Below are 26,254 nucleotides of genomic sequence, written 5' to 3'. Positions count from 1 at the left end.
GGTGACTGGGATACAGGACTGGAGACTTTCAAGATCCAGATTCATAGAATCATAGAGTTGGAAGAGATCACACGGGCCATCCATTCCAACCACCTGCTATGAAGGTACTCTCAATCAAAGCATCCCTGACAGACGGCCATCCAGCCTCTGTTTAAAAACCTCCAGAGGAGGAGACTCCACCACACTCCAAGGGAGTGTTTTCCACTGTTGAACAGCTCTCACTGTCAGAAAATTCCTCCTAATGTTGAGGTGGAACCTCTTTTTCTGTAGTTTGCATCCATTGCTCCATGTTCTATTCTCTAGAGCAACAGAAAACAAGCTTGCTCCATTTCCAATATGGCACGCCTTCAAATACTTCAACAGGGCTATCATATCACCTCTTAACCTGCTTTTCTCCAGGCTAAACATACCCAGCTCTCTAAGTCTCTCCTCATAGGGCATGGTTTCTAGACCCTTTACCATTTTAGTTTCCCTCCTTTGGACACTCTCTAGCCTCTCAACATCCTTTTTGAATTGTGACGCCCAGAACTGGTCCTGTATTGAGTCATTAAACTCACAGGGCATCTGTTACTCCTCTCCCTCCCTGACCCCTTGTCCTTCATTCTCTCCTGTCTTTCTGTAACTCTTTCCCCATCTCTGTCTGTAACCCTTCTCCCCATGCCAACACATGGGGACTGCTCCATCCCCATCTTAGGAATGCTGAGATCTGAGGCTCTGTTGATCATTTAGAATTCTCTAGTGCTGCAGCTCCTAGAGTACTTTGGCGGGGGATTCTAAGTACCTGAGAAAACAACAGATCACAGAATTCTATAGGAGTAGCTAAAAGTGGCACCAAAGAGCTATGACTGCATAGTGTGAATAAAGTCCTGCTCCTAGAAACCGTCTGCTTGCAGAGCACTGGAGATAGACTGAGGCCTCATACATTCCTGTGACTGCAAGTTACTCATCCCTGCAACAGACAATAAAAAAATTATACTTTGCAGATTGAATGGCAGAATATTAACTCATCAGAGACCTACAGCAGCATGACAATTGAAAATAAGAAAGAAAAAACACAGTGTATCTCTTCATTAACTAAACTTCAGAGTGATGGTGTCTTTGATGTCAACAACAAAACAGAAGTGACACAAAACCCAGAAAGTGTTAACTTGCCATAAGTTTTGAGGAAGCCATTCCATATGGCTCCAACATTATCAGGAATCTCCCCTCCAAAAGAAAGCCTGCCCACATATGTGTTGCCTGGGCTGGCATTTCTTCAACCCACTGCTCAGACTTCAGTGAGAAACTCTTTTTCCAAACGAAAAATTATATGCTTTGCTTTTTAAAAAGGGATATGCATGCACCAGGGTTTGTAAGCCTGATACGATATCCCTGTTTAAGTGTTTAAAGGGATGTCATATTGAGGATGGAGCAAGTTTATTTTCTGCTGCTCCAGAGAATAGGACATGGAGCAATGGATGCAAGCTACAGGGAAAGAGATTCCAGTTCAACATTAGGAGGAACTTCTTGACAGTAAGAGCTGTTTGACAGTGGAAGACACTGCTGTCTTGGAGGTTGGTGGAGTCTCCTTTGGAAGTTTTTAAACAAGAGGCTGGGTGGTCATCTGTTGGGGGTGCTTTGATTGTGAGTTCCTGCATGGTAGGGGGTTGGACTGCATGGCCCTTGAGGCCTCTTCCAACAATTCTATAATGCAAAGAAAAAGGAGTGCAGCTTGGTTTGTATGTTGTCTTTGAGAGCCAACATGATGTAATGGTTTAAACTTTGGACTACAACTCTAGATCAGAGTTTAATTCCCCACTCACTCATTGAAACCCACTGGTTGACCTTGGGCAAGTCACACACTCTCAGCTTCAGAAAAACCCGTGACAAGCCTTAGGGTCGCCAAAAGTCAGAAACAACATTGTCTTTTAATGAATGTTATTGTTTTTAATGTGGTGGAATCTCCTTCTTTGGAGATTTTAAACAAAAGCTGTCGGGAGTGCTTTGATTGTGCATTCCTGCACCGACACCAAATGGTTGGGTGACATACTCTCAGCCTCAAAAAAACAAGTGACAGGCTTTAGGGTCACCATACATCAGAAACAACATTGTCTTTTAATGAATTGTATTGTTTTTAATGTGACTTGGAAGTCTTTAAACAGAGGCTGGAGGGCCATCTGTTGGGGATGCTTTGATTGTATATACCTGCATGGCAGAGGGTTGGTTGGACTGGATGGCCCTCGTAGTCTCTTCCAACGAATGCTTTTAACTTTATCTATTCTTGTTTTTAAAAAAAATGGTAAGGTTTTATCTATATTGTTTTTAAATAGCCACCTTGAGTCTCATTACTGAGAGAGAGGTAGGATATACATGACTCATTATCATCTTCTTCCTCTGAATCCCATTCAAAAGTTATCTGTTTCCCATGTTTCTGTTACATCATGTGAAGGAGATTTCCGGATGTCAAGAAGGTTTGCCAGGCTGAAGGAAGTGGAATCAATTACCCTGTGATTTACCTTAATGTACTGTTCTTCCCCCCCCCCCCGCCTCGCGCCCGCTCACAACCCCTGGTGTCTCGTTTTTCTGTTCAGCACCATATGGCATCCTACTCAAAGCAGCTTCTCTGGAACAAGGTGGCCTGCAGGAAGCTGCCAAACTGGGTGAGTCATCCGGGATTTTTAGTGACAAATTTCCCTTTGTGGAGCGGGGGTGGGAAAGCGATGCTGGCCCAGAGTCCCCAGTGGCTCTGGTGGCACCGGCCAGAGACGCCCAGAGGGCATGCCCCTATGCTAGCCAAATGGCCACCAATTTGTAATTGCTTGAAAGAACAAACCCAGATTATTGTGCTTCTTCTTTGAGAATCTCAGTGCCCAGCATCCAAAGTCAAGAAAACTTTTCTGTGAACTTTTTTGAAAGAAATATATTTTATTATTTATTTTACAGCAGTAAAACCATCTAAACAATCTTACATAAGTGAAAACTTAGCAAAATTCCATGCACAGTATATTTACCCCATGATATACATTTCCTTATATGTCTTCATATCAGCATGTTCAGAGGTCTTGTAGCACTTTTGAGACTAACGGAAAGAAAGGTTGCCAACTTCTTTCTTTCAGTTAGCCTTAAAGGTGCTACAGGGACATAGCCAAGGGGGGGGGGTTCTTGGGGTCTAGACCCCCCCTTCCATTAGAAAAATGAATGGTGTCTGCTGCTGCGCCACCACACCCAAGCCCCATTATAATGGTGGCACTTGGTCTGGACACCCCCGCCTTCCTAAAATCCTGGCTACGTCCCTGGGTGCTACAAGATCTATCTACATACTGATAACCATACTGGAAACCATGCCATATGAGGAAAGACTTAGGGAGCTGGGTATGTCTAGCCTGGAAAAGAGACGGTTAAGAGGTTATATGATAGGCCTGTTTAGGTATTTGAAGGGATCTCATATTGAGGATGGAGCAAGCTTGTTTCCTGCTGCTCCAGAGAATAGGACCCGAAGCAATGGATGTAAACTACAAGAATAGAGATTCCACTTCAACATTAGGAAGAACGTCTTGACATTAAGAGCTGTTCGACAATGGAAGACATTCTCTTGGAGAGTCCCCTTCTTTGGATGTTTTTAAACAGAGGCTGGATGGCCATCTCTTAGGGGTGCTTTGATTGAGAGTTCTTGCATGGCAGAATGGGGTTGGACTGGATGGCCCTTGGGGTCTCTTCTAGCTTTATGATTCTACAGACTAACATGACTATGTCTTTGATTTCTTCATGTTAGTTGGGGATGGGTCTCTAATATTATCCCTAATCTCAATTATACATTTCCCACATACTCACGGAAAGTTTAGTCCAGAAAATATATATTGCTTATGTAAGAATTTTTAACTGTCCCTTCTTCCTAACATCCAAATATTTAATGCACAATCCTTCTTTTGTGACTAACAGTTTTAAATATGTGTGTTTTCATGCTTTCTTTATGTTCGGCTGAACTGTGAGGAAGGATCATTCCACTTTTTGTGAAGTACATCGGTACAAGATTGGTGGCAGGAAGGAAAAGACAACAGATGCTGTGGCCATGAAGTCCAGAATAGGTAGAGAGATAATAAAAGAAGACCCAGCTGCTGTAATTGAATTCAAGTTTCCAAGGCTGGATTAACCTCATCCACAAGTAACCAAGAGACCTGCAGTACAGAGCCACTGTTAATAATCTTTGGAAAGCTTGGAGGACAGATGTCTCAACAGATTGGAGCAGGGCAAATGTCCTCATCTTCAAACAGGAAAAAAGGGAACCTGGACAGTGACTTGTCAGTTAACTTGATGTTGATGAAAGGAAAAATTCTAGAAAAGATCTTTAAACCATCAGTCTATGCGCACTTAGAAAGAAATGCTGTGATAACTAAGAGCCAGGATGAATGTCTCAAAAATAAGGCATGTCAAACTAATCTTATCTCTTCTTTTGATAAGAGTTACAAGCTTGGTAGACCAGGAGAGTGCTATGGATATAGGCTATCTTGACTTCACTAAGGCTTTTAACAAGGCTTTTTGACTGCTCAGCACCCTCTTACCCTCCTTGAACTTCTCCCAAAATGAAAATACTATAGTGTTCAACTTGAGGAAATGGAGCAGATGATACAGTAAGGGAAATCCAGCACAGAAAAGATAAAAGAAGGAGTGCAGGAATTCTTGGTTACTCTAAACAAATTCAAGTCTCCAGGGCCGGATGAACTAGATCCAAGGATATTCCACCTAAACATTGGGAGACCTTCCTGACAATAAGAGCTGTTTGACAGTGGAAGACCCTTGGAGGGTGGTGGCGTCTCCTTCTTTTGAGGTTTTTAAACAGAGACTGGATGGCCATCCGTCGGGAGTGTTTTGATCGTGTTTTCCTGCATTGCAGGGGATTGGGCTGGATTGCCAGTCACTACAAGATTGTCATGGCCCTCCAGGGCATGTACAGAATGCACAACATACCAGTGCAACAGTTCTAGACCATTATCTTTTAGTCCATTATCTTCCCTACTCGGCTTCAAGAAGGACATGGACTCAGCCAGTAAGTCTTGACTTGGGGCTCAAAAACGTTATGGTTACAGAAACTCAAGGTACCAGAGTGACCTTGATTCCTACCCTCCCTCTTTGTTCAGACTGAGGGATTGCTGCGGAGGCAGATAACTACGGTATTTGCACTCAAATTGCCTGACTGCTGCTTCTGTTTTTTTCTTTCTGTACCTGGAAAAACCTATATCTAAGAAATCTGTAACTAGATACTATAACATGACACTTGTGATCTCTTCCAACTCTATGATTCTATAAGGTTCCCATGACATTCTTGCAGCCAAGTTGATGCTGTGTGGGCTATACAGTGCTACAATCAGGTGGATCTGTACTTGGTTGAAGCCTGAACCCAGATGATTACTTTTCTTCTCTTCCTGGAGACAAGTGACTAGATGAATGGTTCATGTTTCTGTCCTGGGCTCAATGTTGTTCAAGATCTCTATAAATTACAGTTGCCCTTCCATTTGTGTGGACTCTGTTTGTACGACACTCGCTTACTCGCAAGGAGCAAACAGAGGAAATCAAAACTGATAGGGACCACAAGGGCTATGAAGTCCAACCCCCTGCCATTCAGGAAAATACAACTAAAGCACTCCCAGAAAGGGCCATCCAACCTCTGGTTCAAAGATCTCCAAAGAGGGAGACTCCACCACCCTCTGAAGCAGTATGTTCCACTAAACAGTGATACCTTTATTGTACTAATCAAAATGTACATTAAACATGTCGCAAGCTTTCAAAACCCCACTAGAGCTTAATCAGGCAAGAGTGTTAAAAATCATACAGGAGAAAGAAAGAAGTAAAAATGACCATGTTCATCATATGTATTTTGCTATATGGCTGATATGGCTACCCCCAGATACGTTTTCAGTATGTTCTACTGTTGAACTACTCTAGCTTTCAGGAAGTTCTTCCTAATGGAATCACCTTTCTATTATTTTGAATCTATCAGTTTCTGCCCTTTTCTCTGAAGCAGCAGAAAACAAACATGATCCATCTTCTACACTGCAAGCTTTCAGATATTTAAACATGGCTGTTATACCACAATCTTATCTTCTCCAAGCAGTATAGAAACTGACTGAAGAGCAATGCCAATGCCAGAGGGCTTGTTGACCAAGGAGGCAATAAGTGGGCTGGAGTGAACTTCAGGCCTTAGCCTTTTGCAGCGAGTCCTTGTTCCTTATTGTTGCTATTGCTTTGTGTCTTCAAGTCATTTCTAAATTATGGTGACCCTAAGGCCACTCTATCATAGAATTTGTTCATATGGGGTTTGTCCTTGCTTTTCTTTGAGGATGAGAGAGTGCTCAATATCACTTACTAAGTTTCTATGTCCCAGTCCAACACTCAAACCATTACACCACGCTGGCTCTCTTTTTTCCTTATGCCTCTTCAAAATCCATCATTGTCATGAAACCTTTGGCACAACCCCACCATCTCCACATTCCCACTTTCGCTAAGCTCATGTTGATATCACTGACCTGAAAGCATAGCCATCCCCTCTCCACCTTTGCATTCCCTTTCTTAAATTTGTTGTGAAATGTAGACCATAATCTCTTCTGAGCAAGACCGCAACCTGCTATGGTTTGTAAAGTGCAGCTAGGCAGTGACAGGACTAAAAGAAACAGGACTAGCAGGGTTTTTTTGTGGGGGATTGGTATGCAAAAATCAACAAGGGAAATGATGTATCCTTTCCTGACAAAAATATGAGACATACATCACTCCTGTTTGACAACTCATTCCTAGGGAGACAATTTTTGTCTTCCTGTTATATCCATGCAGCAAGGGTAGCGGAACCTATGGTCCTCTAGATATTTCTGAACTGAATCTCCTGTCATCCTTTATCATTGGCTATATTGGCTAGGGCTGATGGGAGCTATAGTTCTATGCATATTCCCCTCCCCTGCTATGCTGGGATCCTTTTACACAGACTTCTCGAAACTTGTGCCCTCCCACTGCATTGGAAAATAGCCTCCCCCAGCCCTTCTGGACTAGGTAGGATCAGAGGTGCAGTTCAACATCTTGAATGTTGGGTAAAACCTGTTTTATCTCACTATATATCATTATCAGGCAGATTTCAGACTTGTGGGATCAACTTCATTTTCTTCTGGAATCACAAGATCCATGAGCAAGAGGCTGGGAGGGAAATACCCTTACAATGAGGGAATGCTGAATCCAGAGTTTCTTCTGAGCAACAGAGCGGAATCAAGCTTATATTCCTACCACACAAACATTCACTCAAAGGCATTCCAAAGGGATAATTCTGAGCCGGAAGGAAGTGATTTTATCCCTGCTATTGTTAAACAACTGCAAAACAAAAATCTTTACCAATGCACTGCAGATCAACCAGAGATCTTACCAGTAGATCCACATTTATATTCTGTCTCATTCTCATTACTTTTGTGCCGTCAACACACCACTTGAACACCGTGCTAAATACATTTTAAAATAGCACCAATGGGCCTTCAAATCAACAGCATAAATACAATGAAATCAAAAGGTGGTTATAAAAATATAACATATTAAATATAGCAACATTACATAGACAAGGATAGTCTGGTTAAACCTGGTTAGCCAGGTTTTAAAAAATTTAAACTTTTATCCCCAGCTGATAGGCATTAATAATACCACCACAGTGGTCTGAGCGTAGGGGATGTGTGTCCAACCTTGCACAATATCATATGAAGAAAAGAGTGAGACATCAGTAGGCCAGAGGCAACAATGACGCTTGCAGATATATAGAGATAGAGACATATACAGATATAAATACACACACACAAATGAGATGTATAGTACATTTTTCTCCTAAACTCACTGCGGCTCATAGTAATCTTAGATAAAAGATGAATATAGCTAAAAGTCAAATTAAGATAAAAAAAGTAATGAATCAAAAGGACAGTTAGAAACAATTAAAATCAAACATTTTTTAACAATCATATAGTCAGCCCTCACCAACCACAGTTTGCCATCTGAGGACTGGGGCATCCACAGATGGCCCTGCCCTGTCCTCCCCAATGGTGGCTGTGTACATGGCCATACCTTTGCAAACATGTGCAGGGCACAATGCTATTCAGAAGAATAGGACTTGAGGTCCTTTTTTTGGTCATGGGGGGGGAATCTAGAACCGAACCCCCGCAGATACGAAGGGCCGACTGTACTTTTGTTGTTTGCTGTTAATTGTTCTCAAGTAATTTCGACCCATGGTGACACTACGGGTGAGACAGCTACAAGAATCCCTGTCCTCCACTGAATCATTGAGTCAGAGTTGGAAGAGACCCCCAAAGGCCATCCAGACCAACACCCTGCCATGCAAGAATACACAATCAAAGCACCCTGAAAGATGGCCATTCAGCCTCTGTTGAAAGAAAGAAACTCCACCACTCTCTAAGGTAGCATCTTCCACTATCAAACAGCTCTTACTGTCAGGACATTCTTCTTAATGTTTAGAAGTATCTCTTTTCTTCAACAATTAGTTCCCTTGGATATAGTTAATCTGGCCCTGGAGACTTGAATTTGTTTTTTGTTTTTTCTCTATTATCAACTGCCCTCAAATCAGTCTTGATCCATGGTGACTCTGTGGACGAAACATCACCAAGACTCTCTGTCCTCTACTGTTCTGCTTACCATACATACTCAGCTATAAATTGACCCCATGCATAAGTCAAGGTCAGGTTTTGGGGCCAAAATTATGGATTTTGCCATAATCCGGCTTGGCTCTTTCTTGTTGAACTCCTCTCTGCATGCATTGGGCTATCTGAAAGAACTGCTATCACATTTCCATAGTGACCCGTAAATAAGTCGACCTGGGATTTTTGGGTCAATTTTTGGGCATACATTTTTAGACTTATAGATGAGTATATATGGTAGTTCCTGCAAAGTCATACCCATGGCCTTAATAGACTCTATCCATCTTGCATGTGGCCTTCCTCTCTTTCTGCTTCCCTTGACCTTTCTTAGCATTATTGTTTCTTCCAGTGAGTCCTGCCTTCTCATGATGTGCCCAAAGTACGACAGCCTCAGTTTTGTCATCTTGGCTTCCAGAGAGATTTCTGGCTTGATCGTTTTGGGGATCCATTTGTTTGTCTTTTTGGCTTTCCGTGGTATCTTCAGCACCTGAAGAATGAAGTTCGCAGTTTGGGAGTACTCCTGGACTCGTCTCTACAGTTGACATCTCAGTTGGAGGCGATAGCCAGGAGTGCTTGGTGTCAACTTTGGCTGATATGCCAACTGAGTCCCTACCTGGCTCAGGGGGAGCTTGGAACAGTAGTATATGCACTGCTAACCTCTCGTTTAGATTTCTGTAATGCGCTCTATATGGGGCTACCTTTGTACCAAGTTCAGAAGCTCCAATTGATTCAGAATGCTGCATCCAGACTGATCACCAGGACACGAGATGAGAGCATATTACACCGGTGTTGAAATCTCTACATTGGCTGCCGATTAGCTTCCGGGCGCAATGAAAAGTGTCGGTTATTATCTATAAAGCTCTACATGGCCTGGGCCCGAGTTACTTAAGGGAACGCCTCTCCCTACATAATCTGCCCCGCACTCTCAGGATATCTGGCACAAAAATATTAGAGCACCCCAAAACCAGGTTGAAAACCACCTCTTGTAAAATGTTTTCTGTGATGGCCCCTAGGTTGGAACAACCTACCGGAGTGATCCGTCTTATACCTTCTTTGGGAGCCTTCAAGAGGGCACTGAAGACGGATCTCTTCCGGTGGGCCTATCCAACAGATCTCCTCTAATCTGATTTTGAACATCTGAATATGATGACTCAATTCTTACGACTGTGAGCAATACTGTAACAACTCTTCCCCTTTTTATTTTTGATTGATGTATTTTGTATTATCTATGTATTTTATTATGTTTTACTGTTGTAATCCCGCTTTGATCCGAAGGGAGAAGCGGGAGATATAAAGAAAAATTATTATTATTATTATTATTATTATTATTATTATTTTCCACTCCACTCCGTTGCCACAACAAACTACAAATCCCAGAATTCCATAGCATTGAGCCATGACAGTTAAAGTGGTGTCAAACTGGATTATTTCGGCAGAGTGGATGCAGCCTAAGGCAGAAATAAGTTAAGACAAATACAGTGCCCTGAACTGATATAACTACAGTTCCAATGATAACGCTCATTAGAATAGCAGCCCCTGATTCACACACACACACACACACACACACACACACACACACACACACACAGAGTTGTCCTTTCTTTATTTCCCCTTCCTTTTCCAGTGGCAACCAAATGCACTTGTCACCTGTCAAGTCCCACTGTGTGCTACAGGCACCAGTTGGAGTTGCTTAGCGACGCTCTCATGCTGGTGTGTGTTTTCAGCAGAAGGCATGCCATGCCACTGGATTGCTTCCTCTCCTGTCTCAGCCTGTCCCCCCCAGAAACACTCACCATTCATGGGTTTTCCTTTCCTTCTTCCCCGTCCATCAAACATCAAAACCAACCCCCACACCCAGAGGCAGCAAGATGATAGATATCAGCATAGATCTCAAAGGAAGTGAAAAGATGGGGCGGGGGGGGGGGGGGGAATATGATGGAGGCCGTATCCACACTGCAGAAACAATCCGGTTTAATGCCACTTTAATTGTCACAGCTCAGTGCTATGGATTTCTGGGAATGGACTTCCACTTTCACAGTTCCTGAGAACTGGCCATGCTGTCTGGGACTTCCAGGAGTTGGAAAGGGAGAAGGACTGGATGGTCCTTGTGGTCTCTTCCAACTCTATGATTTTAAGTTGAAAACATCTGGAGGACTAAAGGTGGAAATACACATTTTTAGTCCATGCATCGGGAATTCTGTTGGATTGCAATTTCCATCACCTTTAATCAGCACAGCCAATGGCAAGGAGCTATAGGAAATGCCACACAATGGCCACACATGTTTCAGTGTTGGACTAGGACTCTGGGACACCAGAGTTCAAATCCCCATTCAGCTTTGAAAACTCACTCTTTGAACAGACAGGCCCAGCTCCCCCAGGGCTACCATGAAGAAAGAGAGCCCTCCCTCCATGATAACTGTCATCCTTCAGCCTGCGAGGGAGTGAACAAGCAGGCCCAGCTCCATCAGGGCTAGCCAAAGAAGAAGAGCCCTCCCTCCAGTCCATCTGCCTTGGTCCAGGCCTCAGAGGGAGAGAAGAACCACTGGACCTCATTCCTTTTCCCACCACCATTCCCTTCTCATTTTGTGTCATGTCTTTTAGATTGTAAGCCTGAGGGCAGGGAACCGTCTAATTAAAAATAATAATTGTAAGTTGCTCTGATAGCCTTTAGGGCTGAAGGGCAGGCTATAAATAACATAAATAAATAAATAAACTCTGTGACCTTCAGCAAATCACATTATCTCTTAGAAGGAGCCTAAGGCAAGTCTTCCCCTTAATAAATCTTCTAAAAAAAATCCTAGTAGAGCAGTGTTTCCCAATGTTTTGGACTTCAGCTCCCACAATTCCTGAATCCCGACCATTAATCAAGTTATCTGGGGCTTCTGGGGTCTGAAGTCCAGAAGAAATGGCGGACCAAAGGCTGGAAACTACTGTAGTAGAGGGCTGCCATAAGCTGGAGTTGACTTGAAGGCACATCACAACAATAAACCCAAGAACATCAAGAGGCCCATCTGGTTTAGACTTAGTCACATAATAAGACAAACAAAGCTGTTCTGTATCAAACTAAAGGTCTATATAGTCCAGTGTTCTGTTCATACACTGGCCAACCATAAGCCTCCATGCGTATGACCACAAGTAGCACATGAGTACATAGTCAAGCTCCCCAGAAAGTGATACTGAGAGTCACACTGACTCTGACACTGCAATTAATATAACAACCTTCATAACTAGGAGCCATTAATAGATGTTTTCTCCACACAGTTGTCAACCCCTTTTTAAATGGTCCCCATCACTACATCTTGCCATACTGAATTCAGAGGCTGTTCTGGGGCAGGAATGGGAGAAGCTGACTCCTACGCCTCCCTCAACAGACTTTAAACCCAGAATTTGTGCAGAGTTTGGACACAAGCATGATAGCCACAGGGTCAGAGATCAAACTCAGTTTGTCACACTCAACAGCCTCTTTTATTCTGTAGCAACAGAAGAGTTTCTGTGCCAAGTGGAAACATCAGAGCTATTGGTGAAGAGGCCACATAGCAAGATAAAAGAAAAGGGAAAGCACAGTGGAGTAATAACACAAACACCTATCCAGTCCAGAATCTAGCAGAGAATCAGGAATCAAGAAAGGAAGCCTCCAGGTTGTAAATAACCTGTCTGCTTGAAATGCATCACTGTTGAAAAAACATCTTGCACAATACTCCAGCACAAAGTTTCTCCAGACCTAGGAAAAAAGATAGGACTATAACTCAAATCGAGAGAAAACAGGCTCCATTGGCCTCTTCCATACTGTGGTGGGAAAACAACGTATTTGGGCTATATTTTTCTCCATACGAAATAATCTTTGCACACCAAAAATGAGCGGTTTTGGGGAAGGTTCTACCATTGCTGTCAAAGAGTCACAGCATGCAAAAATAATCTAGGTATGCTAGCAGACCTCAAGTTAAACATGAGTCAACAGTGTGCTGAGGCAGCTAAAAAGGCAATGTGATTTTAGCCTGCATTAAAAAAAAAATATGTTGAGATGGAAGGAAGCAATAGTACCCCTCTATCCTGCTTTAGTCAGGCCTCACCTGGAATACTGCATCCATCAAAAAAGAATGTTGACAAGCTGGATGGGATGTCATACTGAAGATAGAGCAAGCTTTTTTTTCCTGCTGCTTCAGAAACTAGGCCATGGAGGAATGGATTCAAACTACAGGGAAAGAGATTACACCTCAACATTAGGAAGAACTTCCTGATAATAAGAGCTATTTGACAGTGGAATTTGCTGCTTCAGAGTGTGGTGGAATGTCCTTTTTGGAGGTTTTTAAACAGAGGCTGGGTCTGTCAGGGGTGCTTTGATTGTATATTCCTGCATGGCAGAATGGGGTTGGACTGGATGGCCCTTGGGGAATTTCCCAACTATGATTCTGTGTTCAGCTGGATGTAAACCATTCCAAATTGAAAGTGGGCTTCCTCCAAGGGGCACGCTGAGGAAGAATGCAGGCAGAAAACAACACTTCCCTGTTCATCTGTAAATTCAGAACTATGGACAGTTCCCCCAGATTCTTCGGCACTGAAAGACAAATGCATGGGAAGGGGAGCAAGAAGTCACTTGAAGAGACCAGATTTTTGTTCCATCTAGGTGCAGGATTTCCCCCCTCATCTTTTACCTGAGCCTTTTAAATTGCACAAGACAGAGACTGGATATGGGGCCTGTCATGCTCTGGCATTCAACTACTTTTCCTGAGTCAATGAAAACAACTACACAGACTTGGCTCAGGTCTGTCCTTCTCTAAGGAACAATTTGGAAACTATTCATTTCTTGCAATTCCTGTCTGCTGCACACTGCCCTGAAGCTCTGATAAATGATAAAAAAAACGTATAAAATGTTTTTAAAGTAAAATAGATCAAGATCTGGCACAGTGAGGGAAAATCCCATGGAACCATTCCATTGCTGATATAAAATATTGGTGGTTGCATGACAAGGCACTTCCAAAAACTGTTTTACCCCTTAGGATGGGGCTGTTCACCAGAAGCAAAAGATAAAGAGATTGGAACAACAACATTATCCCAATATGGGGTGGAGAAAACTGGGTCTCAAAAAGGAGCTAAGGCTTCTGTATCCAATACATTGATTTTGCATGAACTTACTTTCAGGTTCTTGTTTATTTTGTGCACTGAAGTCCACAACCTGATCTTATTCAGCATTCTTTTCATTTTGTGTGCAACAATATTCAAGAAGCAAATTGTTAGCCATCACACTAAAGAGGCAAAACTGGAAAATATGTAATCAATGTTGGCTTTAAAAAAAATATTACCAAGAACCCAGACAATTAAAAAATATATTCAGGATACAGACTATGATTTTACTTTCCATTACCTATACAGAGGGATAGGGAAGCAAGTGCAATAGATCTGGGGCCAATTTCCTACCACTTAGACCAGTGATTTCCAAACTCTGGTCCTCCAAGTGTTTTGGACTTTACCTCCCAGAAGTCCCAACCATCTTAGCCAACAGTCAGAAATTCTGGGAGGTGAAGTCCAAAATATCTAGAGGACCAAACTTTGGAAACCATTAACTTAGACCATTCAGGGGACTGCCAACAACTGTCAAACAAGGACTTGGAAGCCCATTGCTGGTTCTGAAACATTAGATTTTTATGAACAGATAGAGCAAGAGGCCCCTACTAATCTATCTAAAATGTGAATTTAAGAGACCCCTGCTAATCTATTTAAAATATGAATGTCTGCACCTGAAAGCTTCTAGGAGGCAATCCATCTCTCCTCCTTTTCTAGCTAGGAAAAGTGTTGCCATGGGACCTTGGAGGAATGGAGGGCCTCAAAAACAGCCTGTGGGTGCATGCAGCCTCAGGGCCAAACACTGACTATTCCATTCTATAGGGACACCTGCTAGCTCTTTTTATGGAACATGGATATAGCAAAAAGTGCTGTCCTGTGAGTGGGGTGAGGGCTGAGCGTCCCTACACTCACAGTCCTCCCCACGCTGCCTGGGCACCATCTTGTTACGCGACCGTTCAGACAGCTTGTGCCATGCTGACATCATTTTGGCATAGCACCTAAACGGCTCTGTGCCAAAAGTGGCGTGATCAAGCCACCCAGCAGCAGCTATGGTGCCACTCCGCAGTCACCCAATGGGTTTCCATGGCCAAGTGGGGATTTGAACCCTGGTCTCCAGAGTCGTAGTTCAGTGGTCAAACCACTACACCACACTGGCTCACATTTTATGGAACTACATAGATCAAGGGAGGGAAGCAGAATAAAGCTTGTAGCCTAGAAATCCCATATGTATAACTTGAGATGAAAGAGGGACTGGGTGCTCTGAGTCTCAATCCAACTGCTAATCATCACTGTAGTACATTCACTGAATCTTTACATAAATACTACCATGTTCCCAGTGATTCAGTGGGTCTACTCTAGTGGGGAATAACAATTAGATTTAAGCCTTTAAAATTACAGCCTTTGAGGATTTGCAGTACTGTACCTGCTGTAAGGACAATCTAATTATTTGAATCTTAATTCTTTTCTCACAGATTTTGACTTGCTCTCATCAGAGTCCGACTGGATTGAACCTGAGACTACAGCCTTTCCCACAATAAGAACCCAGGAAGTGGCCTTATACAAAGGTTGACTGTTGGTGCATCTGCGGCAGCATCACTGACACCTGCAGTTTTCAACCTTAGATCTCCAGATGTTTTGGATTTTCATAATTGCTGACTACTGCTCATGTTGTCTGAGCTTCTGGGAAGTGAAATCTGCAGAACCTGAGCCATCTGCAGAACCAAAGGTTGAGGGCCTGTGTTGCTTTTATGGCTTGTCATGGTTTCAGACAAAAGATTTGCACAAGAATACCAACTGTCAAGTAGAGAGATGAACAGTTTCAACTAAGAAAGCACTTACAACAGTTATATAGTGTAGGTGTGCTGCATTGAGGCATTGCTCCCAGATTCCACTAACAATGAAAGTAATGGGGTCAACACAACTCAGAAGCTAACACCTTTTGGTCCACAATCTACTGTAGATATGCATGTATATGACGAGAAATTTTGGTCAAGAAATTGACCCAAAAAAACTGAGTCGGCTTATCCATGAGTCAATGTAAGAATTGTACTTTAACTTCAATACAAAAGGAACCATCCACTGGTGCCATCTGTCCTGGAAACACCGAACCCCCTTTACCTTCTCATCCACCCAGCCTTTAGTTTGGGCACAAATAGTTATGCTTGTTGTAATTTTGTTAGTTCTTTGGCATTGTTTTCCTTTGCTTCATCCTTTAGCAACTTTATTTATTTATTTAGCTCCTTGCCTCTAAGTTTTACCATCAACTTACCCATGGGTTATAACAAAATCCATAATTTTGTCCCCAAAACCTGCCCCTGATTTATACATGAGGTCAACTTACAGTCAAATATATATGGTATGTTTCTTTAAAACAGTGGCATAATGGGCTTATTTGACACCTAGTGTGGATCATTTTTTTTAACATCCCCTACAAAACAGGTGTGAGCATGTATATGTGTGTAAGTTAAAAACTCACCAAGTCCATTACGTTGGCAGTGGAGGGCCAAGTTCTCCACATTCCTGCCACTCATCTCCTTGGGGGGCTGTGGTGCCCCAAAGAGACAAACAGTGGCAGTGGCAAGGTGGGGGAAAGGTTGAGTGCTGTTGCCAATGTTACTCATCTCCTTGGGGCACCATAGTGCCCTGCACAGATGAGCAATGCCAGGAGGGAAGAGATGAGCTGCTGTCGTTCAACTCCTCAGGGTCCCACAGCACCTTGAAGGAACGTGCAGCAATAGCAGAAGTATGTGCAGGGTTGAGCCACCAGGCTACTGCTACCACCAAAGGACTAGAGGAGAAGACAGAGGTGCTGATCAGTCAAGAGAGGGAGGGGATTCCCTTTCTGGTTCCCACCACCAAAGCCACAAGACCTGGACACCCAGACTTTCATCACTTGCTCCTGCTGGCCCAGGAGTCTTTTTTGACAGAGCTACTGTGTGGGTGGAAGAAGGAAGAGACTCTTTTCCTGCCAGCCAGAAAGTCACCAAAACTTTGGCACCCCTTCTGACCAGTGCACTGGGGGACATGCCTCCTCTGAGGTGTCACCTGGTGTGATCTGCACCCACACCCATCTGCAGTCACAGCCCTGCCTTAAAGGAGATAAAAATACAGCAACTTATTTGTTGGTACGGATAAAAACATTCTGCACATGTTCAAGGAAAATTTGTTAATGATCAACAATATGATTTTATTTTATTTTATTTGAAAGCCCGGACTTCATGGCAAGGCAGGTGCTTCTCAGAATTACACATGAGAGATAGATGACTAGCTTCTGCTGCTTAAAACAAAATGCAGTCATCTATCCTCTGGTTATCAAGTAACTGAATGCTGATATTATCTTCATTATTGTCATTATATTTATTATCTTCATCTCCCAAATGGGAGGTGACATTCTCATCTATCATAGCCACAGCCAACAAGAGAACTAGATTGCATAAAGTTGTCTAACTCAGTCTGAAAAGCATCCAGGCACCTCATAACAACCAACTCCCTAATGCTAATAAAGCATTATTATTTCACACATTTCAGAACTGAGCCCTGGCACTGAAAAACATATCTTGAAAGTGAGTCTGCAAACCCTTGATCAAATGGTGTCCCACCCTAGGGCAGAAATTATCTTATTTTCTTTTCCTTTGCAGCTAAGCTAAGCATCTTCTTACAGTTGTGCTAACTAAACAGCATTTCACAGGAATCTCCAAACATTTCCCAGTCTCCCTGGAATTCTGCAAATGTGGGTCACTGTGGGCTTTTGGAGTGGGGGCATCACTGCCACATGAAAGGATCCCAGTTGTTTTGAAAAGACAGAGGGAAAAGGAGAGGACTGTTTGCTTTTTAATTATTATATAATTAGCCAATAAAACGGGTATTCTGCATAAAAACATTAACAGCCTGGGGTTAGTGTAAACTTACATACATCAACTTAGGATCTTTGAATGTACCAAAAATGCATCTCTCTCTCTCTCTCCCTATCTTGTCCAATATTATTGATGGTCAATAATTATATTAACATCAAATATATATGCAGTTTTTGGAGCATACATACATACATATATACATACATACACATACCCATATACATATATATAATGCTTGAAAGTAATCCAATTAATCCTTACAAACACCCTGCAAGGTAGTCCAGTGCACTCCTAATAATTCCTAATAGTGAACTCAGGGAATGGGTGCCAACACAAATGTACACAAAATGAGATCACACTGAAAAACAAGACTTAGAAGAGAAACAGACAGGCAAAATAAAGCAGCTTCCAGCCACTTTCAAGGTGGGGTGTTTAGATGATGCAAGCCTCCAAAGCAGGTGGAAACTGAAATGAAGCTGCACTCTGGGGCTAAAAACTAGAGCAAAAAGAAACTGGGATACTCCAGCTTAGCCTGGAAAATGCACATCTAGGCTGCATCAACAGAATGAGCTTCTAGGCTGCCATCAATAGAAGTGTCTAGATCAAAGGAAGTAATGGTGCCATTCTATTCTGTTTTGGGCAGATCTCACCGAGAACAATGTGTCCAGTTCTGGGCACCACAATTAAAAAAGGATGTTGTCAAACTGGAGAACGTTGGCAACCATTATGGTGAACGGTCTGGAAACCTTGTCTTATAAGGAGCAACTTAGGGAGATGGGTGTGTTCAGTATGGTGAACAGATGGTTATAAGAGGTGATATGATAGCACTGTTTAAGTATTTGAAGGGGTGTCACATTGAGGATGTTGTTTTCTGCTGGTCCAGAGAATAGGACCCGGAACAAAGGTTGCAAGCTACAGGAAAAGAGATTCCATCTCAACATTAGGAGGAACTTCCTGACAGTAAGAACTGTTAGACAATGGAACACACTCCCTTGGAGAGTGATGGAGTCTCATTCTTTGGAGATCTTTAAACAAAGGCTGGATGGCCATTTGTTGGGGATGTTTGACTGTGATTTCCTGCATGGCAGAATGGGGTTAGACTGGATGGCCCTTGTGGTCTCTTCCAACTCTATGATGCTGTTATCTTCCCACCTGCATATAAACAGCCGGGGCCAATGCATGGCTGCAGCAAAGCAAAAAAAGAAAGAAAAAAAGAAAGTGCAACAACTCAAATGAATGTATTTACAACATACATAAAAACAAACAGCCCAACTGGGGCGGGGGGGCTGGGGTGAAAGGGGCATGATTCTCTGTACCAGTGAAGCATCGCACATGCGACTGTATGATCATTCAAAGGAGCAGCCATCCAATAGAATGGCATCTGGGCAGGACATAGGAGGTACTTGGAGGCTGCAGGTGGTGGATTTGTGCGCATGCATGATGGATGACGCCACACTATGTGATCTTCCTGGGGGTATCTTGCCCACCTTGGGAGCAGGCCGTGTGGGCAGTGGGGTTTCAATCTGCTTTTGGAAAATGCAGAATTGAGCCGCTTTTTCCTGCCCATCTGCTCCAGCCCTTAGTGGAAATCTAGATGGGTTTTTTTTTTTTAGAAGAACAAAAAAAGCTCTAAATATTAAAATGTAGTGAGCCAACTTATTTTCTAGAGTTTGTTTTCCACGGCTCCAGAGACTAGGACAAGGAGCAATAGATTCAAACTACAAGGAAAAGAGATTCCACCTAAATCTCAGGAGGAACTTCCGGACATTAAGAGCTGTTCAGCAGTGGAAAATAGTCACTCAGAGGGTGATAGAGTCTCCTTCTTTGGAGGTTTTTAAACAGAGGCTCTATAGCCATCTGTCGAGGGCGCTTCAATTGTGGAGTCCTGCATGGCAGGAGGCTGGACTGATTGGCCCCTATGGTCTCTTCCAACACTATGATTCTAACTTCTCCCAAACAAAAAAACTCCAAGCATCACAACAGCAACACCAAGAATAAACATTTGAAAAACTGGGGTTGAGAGCAGAATGGAGTGTTGTGGAAGTGGCACTGTTCACCGAATGCAACATTTCATTGCAGTGAACCCTTGTTCCCCCTTAATATCAAACTCAAGAAACTGAAAACTCAGGCTGGGAAATTCCGTCCAGAGTCTAGGCTGTCTCCCACTCTCCTCTCCTCTCCTTTCCTTGACAAATAGAAATATTTTTATTTAAACTGACATTTAGCAACAAATTAGTTCTGCAATAAGGTTTGAACCAAGGTATGTGTGTTGCACCTGTATCTTTATTGTTATGCTTTCTAAATTATCTTAGGCCAAATAGAGAGCATGCTTCTCAAATTTTCAGATGACCTAAGAGGACAGAATCAGGAGTCAGCATGACCTTAACCAATTGGAAAGCTAGGCTAAATCTAACAAAACAAATTTCAATAGGAATAAATGTAAGGTACTATATTTAGGGAGGGAAAATTAAACACACAGATACAGGAGGGGTGACATTTGACTTGATAACAGTACATCTGAAAAGGTTCCAGAGGACTTTGTAGAGTACAAGTTAAACATGAGTCAACAAATTGATGCAGCAATCTAAAAAGCCACTGCAATCCTAGGCTGAATCTACAGGAGGATAGCAGCCAGACCAAAAGAAGTGATAGTACTACTCTATTCTGCTTTGGACTGTGCGGTCAGGTCCTTGGCATCACAATTCAAAACATGTGGTTCACTATTCAAAACATCCACAGGAGAGACTCCAAAATACTAAAAGATTTGGAAACTAAGTCCTAACAGGAGCAGCTTAGAGAGTTGGGTATGTTTAGCTTGGAGAAGAGATGTAATATGATAGCCATATTTAAATACCTGAAGGAATGTAATGCAGAAGATGGAGTGACCTTGTTTTCTGCTGCTCCCGAGACTAGAACAGAAACTACCAGATTCAAATTACAAAAAAAAAAAAAAAAGATTCCACATAAACATTAGGAAGTCCTTCCCAACAACAAGATCTGTTTGACAGTACAATAAGACTGCATGGGAAACTGATGGACTCTCCTTTCTCTGAATGTCTTTAAACAGAGATTGGATAGTCATTTTCTGGAGAGCTGTACTATAGCTGCATTTTCCTACATGGCAGGAAATGGACTGGATGGGCCTTGTGATCCCTTCCAGCTCTATAATTCTGTGGTCAAAATCAATGGAATCATAGAATCATAGAGTTGGAAGAGACCACAAGGGCCATCCAGACCAACCCCCTGCCATGCAAGAAATCCAAATCAAAGCATCCCCGACAGATGGCCATCCAGCCTCTGCTTAAAGACCTCCAAAGGAGGAGACTCCACTACACTCCGAGGGAGTTTGTTCCACTGTCGAATAGCCCTTACTGTCAGGAAGTTCCTCCTAATGTTGAGGTGGAATCTCTTTTCCTGCAGCTTGGATCCACTGTACCTGGTCCTGTTCTCTGGAGCAGCAGAAAACAAGCTTGTTCCCTCCTCAATGTGACACCCCTTCAAATATTTAAACAGGGCTATCATATCCCCGCTTAATCTTTTCTCCAGGCTAAACATCATAGGGCATATGAAGTACTGACATGACGGCTAATTAATTGTTCTTCTAAACTTTTTTGGTTATTTGGTTTAAATTGATACAACAAATTGATGTTGTTGTAACCTGTCTTGTGTTTCATGCCTCCATGTCAGTAGAAAGGTGAGATATCAATTTTTTAAAATGCAATTAATCTGGGAATAAAACATTACCATACAAAAATAAAAAGAGCAGTTCCTACAGCTTCACTGGCAACCAGGTTTCTTTCTGGGCACAATTCAAAGTGCTAGTTGTGATTAATAACTTAGGTTTTATTTGAAAAGCCGCATCTTCCCATATGAACCTGGCAGAGTTTTAAGATCATCAGGAAGGTTTTCTCTTAGTCCCGCAACCATCACAAGAGAGAGAGAGCCTTCTTGGTGGCTGCTCCCACCGACAGGCAAAAACATTCTTATTTAAGCACGCTTTTTAATGCTTAATCAGGGAAGGTTTTAAACATAAATGTATGTTTTATGTTTTTACATTTTCTGAGTTTTTAAATCAGTTTTACAGTACTTGAATGTGGTGTTTTTAAAATTTGTCTTGAACTTTTTGAAAATATTTTTAATACGCTATGGAAGCCTCCTTGGTTCCTGGTCTGGGAGAAAGCGTATAAATAAAATAAATGAACAAACAATACATACTCAGGAGGCTTCCTTATGTATATGGAAGTACACAAGCCAAAAGAGGTGTTTTTAAAAAAGAACATTTAACTTCCTCCTTTCTGGGTGTTTCCAGAGTATTTATAACATTGGAGACTGGAAGAAGAATGGGAGGTGGCAGGAGAAAATAAATGAAATTGGTCTGCTCATGTCAAAACAGCTTATAATAAGTGTCCTGGAGAAGGGTATTATGGCTGGGCCAGATGCATGATAGGTGGTTAATACTCAATAACATACACAAACACCCTAAAAGGATGTTAGAAGGAAAGGGAAAGGAAAATGGTGACGTTTTCAGTTCCAGGGAAAGCCAACCCACAGCTGGTATGCTAGCAGCCAGATTCAAATGTAGGAAGATGCTCTTTAGGCTGAATGATTCCTGACCTAAATCCATACTCCTTATACTGTGGAGGAGAATCTGTGGCCCTCAAGATGTTTTGGACCTCAATTCCAATAATCTCAGGCCATTGGCTATGTCACAGAATCACTATGATGAAATGGATTGCAAGGGCTATCATCCAACTTCCTGCCATGCAGAAAACCACAATTAAAACACTCCCAAAAAATGGTCACCCAACCTCTGTTTAAAAACCGCCAAAAAAGGAGAGCCCACCATCCTTCAAGGCAGTCTATTCTGCTGTAAAAAAAGATCTTACACTAAAGAGGTTCTTCATAATCTTTCTGTTCATGTGTGTGCCTTCAAATCTAGTTGATATACTTTCTGACCTTGGGTTCTCTGACTCTGTTCTCGACTGGTTTAGATCTTATTTGTCAGGCAGATCTTTTGCAGTGGTCACAGGTGGTCAGACTTCGCCCTCCGTTCCCTTATCTGTTGGAGTTCCCCAGGGCTCTGTTCGGGGTCCCCTTCTGTTTTCTCTCTACACACTATCCTTAGGTAAACTCATTAGCTCTTTTGGGTTTTCCTACCATCTGTATGCCGATGACACCCAGTTGTATCTTTCCACCCCTGACCTTTCTCCAAGCCTTGAACAGCAAGTTTCATCATGTCTCACGGCTGTCTCGCAGTGGATGCGCCATCGCCGTTTGAAGCTCAACATGTCCAAGACGGAGCTTCTTGTCTTTCCTCCTAAGTCCACTCTTCAACACTCCTTTCTGTCTCTGTGGACAACATTTCTATTCAACCAGTCCAGCAAGCCCATAGTCTTGGTTTTATCTTTGATTCTTCTGTTGTGTATCCTTCAGATTCAGACCACAGCCAAGGCTTGTAGATTCTTTTTATACAATATTGCCAAAATCCGACCTTTTCTCTCCGCTTCTACTGCCAAGATCCTGGTCCATGCCCTAGTGGTCTCATGACTTGGTTACTGTAACATCCTCCTGGGCTTCCTCTTTCTCACCTCCGTCCTTTAATTTCTGTCCAGCATTCAGCTGCACGCATTATCACATCTGCCCACCGCTGTGACCATATCTCTCTTGTGTTGGCATCCCTTCACTGGCTCCCCCTCCCTTTCCACATTCAGTACTGTATAAGCTCCTGCTGTCAACGTTTAAAGCCCTCCATGGACTGGCCCCTCCTTATTTATCAGACCTTCTCTCTCCTCACATTCCCACTCAGGCCCTCTGTTCTGGTAGTCGAGGTCGGCTGTCTCAGCCCAGGATTTTCTCTGCCCTATCTTGGATTCGACCCTTTTTACTTGCTGCCCCTCACTCCTGGAACCTTCTTCCCCCGTGAGAAGCAAGGGCCATCACTTCCTTAACCAGCTTCAAAACGGAGTTGAAGACCATCCTGTTCAGAGAAGCATTCCCAGGCATTATATGATTATCATTTACTATTTGATGTTCTTTTTGTTGCCTGTTTTATTGAACCATTTCCTGTATTGCTATGTATTTCATAGCAGGGAACCGCCCAATTAAAAAGATTGTATGTACAGCGCTGTGTAAATTTACAGCGCTTTATAAATAAAGGTTAATAATAAATAATAATAATAATAATGTATTATCCTATTATATCTTAGATTGTACACCATAGGTAGGCTTACTCTTATATATTTATTGTTTTATGTACAGCGCTGTGCAAATCTACAGCGCTATATAAATAAATAAATAATAATAATAATAAGTCATCTGTCGACTGAATTTCATAGGGTTCTCCTAGGCAAGAAATACACAGCGGTATTTTTGCCAGTTGCTTCTTCTGAAATATAACCTATAGCTCTTTGGTGTTTGCTAGTGATCTCACATCCAGGGCTGACCCTGCTTAGCTTCCAAGATCAAATAGGATCTGGTGCCTTTATGATATTTAGGTCCCATAAAAAAAAAGTTGAAAGTTCGAAGAAATGACTAAAATGGGAGAGGAGAAAATTGTGCAGATAGCTAAAGCAAGGTAGAAATATGCAACCTTCCAGATGTTGGTGAATTGTAAGTCCCATCATTCTTCCCCACTGGTTATACTGGCTAGAGCTGCAGGAAGGTGCAGTCTGACAACATCAAGGTCTGCATAAATCCCAGTCCTGATCTAAGGTTTAACATTTACAGTCCATTGCTTGGAGAGGTAGGGTGGATTAGTCCCCAATTCAAATATAGCCTCAATCCCACATCCTTTGTCTCACCAGATATTTTGGACCTCAGAATCCCTTACTGTCAGTCATACTGAGTGGGGTGCCTAGAATTTAAATCTTTTTTTCTAGTAATTAGAATCCATTGATTCTTCTCTTAGTCTCTGAAGCTGCTCACGTCCCTTCCCTTCACATATTGAAAGACAGCTATTATTTCATCTCTCAGTCATTTTCAAGGTAAATATACCCAGTTCTTAAGCCATTCCTCATAGGGCCTGGAGGGACCAAAATCACAGAAGAGGCAATGAAGTCCAGAGTAACTGAAAGGACCAAAATTCCCCATCTTTATACTGATAGGAAGAAGCTCTATACAGTTAGACATGGGGGTCTTTTCTGACCCTACCTGGAGATGATAGGGTTTGAACCAAGGACCTTTTACATACAGAACAGTGTTTTATCCATGAACAGGCTATGTCCCATTTCTCATCCTGATCTCACATGGTTGTGGTGAAGATGAAAGCATAGAGACACCATGTACACAATTCAAAGCTCTTTCATAAAAGTGTAAGACAAAATGGAGGCCAATTCTTCATAACAAACAGATTGGTGGTGATATCATCTATGTATTAGCTCTAGATACTCCCTCGGTCTTGCAGCCTTTCACCACAACCACAGGAGGTTAAATCTGGATGCAGAAAAGAGCAACCAAAATGGAGTGAGGAGACTGAAGAAACTTCTATGTGAGGGAAAGATAAAAACTTTTGACACTCTTTAAGAAAAAAAAAAAGAACAGAGGAATAAAATTATGCACAATTTGCAAAAAGCTGGTTTGACCTATGGCAACCTATGGCAATGGCTTTCTTGATTAAATCGATCTACAGTTGATTGAGTGTCCCAACTCCAAAAGGAGTCATCTGCTGAAGATGAATGGCGAGGGACTCAGGGTAAATAAAAAGGAAGCACTTCCTCACAAAACTCACTGTTAAATTGTGGAATCCGCTATCATAAAATACAGAGAAATCAACATATTGGATAGTTTTAGATGTTTAGACAAATTCACAGCAGGAAAGACTAGCAGTGGTCAATTGTCATGCTGTCTATGTAGTATCTCCAGGGCGTCTCAATGGTCCTGAATTTAGCTTTCCCCTAAGCATCTGCTTGACCACTGAGGAAACAGAATGCTCAATGAGATCAACCTTTTGGATACAGATCTTCTTTTCTTATGTTCTTTTACTTAATAAGAACATATCAGACTGTTTTTCTGCTTCCTGTCTCTCCAGATTAGTTAAAAGTTGCTCACATTATGCATCCTTTGGCATTTTTTCACACAATGTACAGACTATACAGCATGGAATGACCACACAATCCAGTGTCTTCTGACTCCCTTTCCTTCTGTCCTTGATCACGAGATACCCCTTCTGTTTCTTTATCATCCCCTCCCTATATACTACTGGGAAATCTGGAGCTAAATTGGCCAAAACAATCCAAGAACTGGGGGCGACGAGTACCCTGAGTATCATTAATTTCACATCAAGCCATTTTTCAACCTGAACAAATATCAAAGGCTTGGGAACTCAGTGGCTGTTACATTGCCATCCACCCCCATAAACAGTCTCCCTGTTCTCACTGACAGAAGAAACTTCCTTTAAGGTGGTGGGAAGAGAGATGAAGCTTCCTCATAATTCTTTAAGGAGAGGAGAGAAATGGAAGAGGAAGAAGAGGCGGAGGGGGGGATAACAATGTCATTTTTCTTCCACCTCAACATCCTAGGCCTAAGAGGTACAATTGGTTGCCAGGGCAACTACAGCTGCTAAATGTGGGGACCCAGTGAGTTAAAAACATACCCAGCAGGCACAAATGTTTTGCTCGTGATCTCCAAGGGCACAGTTCCCTTCATTCACACAATTATCTTTTCCAATGTATTGCAAAGGCTGGGCAAGACAAGAGA

General features: G+C 42.4%; 1 protein-coding gene across 2 annotated transcripts in view; it reads right to left on the bottom strand.

Moving 5' to 3' along the window:
* CNIH2 (cornichon family AMPA receptor auxiliary protein 2) overlaps window positions 1-26,254 on the bottom strand; it is an 89,492-nt gene that overhangs the window by 55,703 nt on the left and 7,535 nt on the right. The gene's annotated exons all lie outside the window — the stretch shown is intronic.

This window comes from Sceloporus occidentalis, unplaced genomic scaffold (genome assembly GCF_023333645.1).
Source record: "Sceloporus occidentalis isolate IW3139 unplaced genomic scaffold, rSceOcc1.0.p SCAF_20, whole genome shotgun sequence".
In the NCBI taxonomy this organism is placed as follows: domain Eukaryota; kingdom Metazoa; phylum Chordata; class Lepidosauria; order Squamata; family Phrynosomatidae; genus Sceloporus; species Sceloporus occidentalis.
The sequence above is the reverse complement of the archived record's forward strand: the minus strand, read 5'-3'. Positions and strand labels throughout refer to the sequence as shown.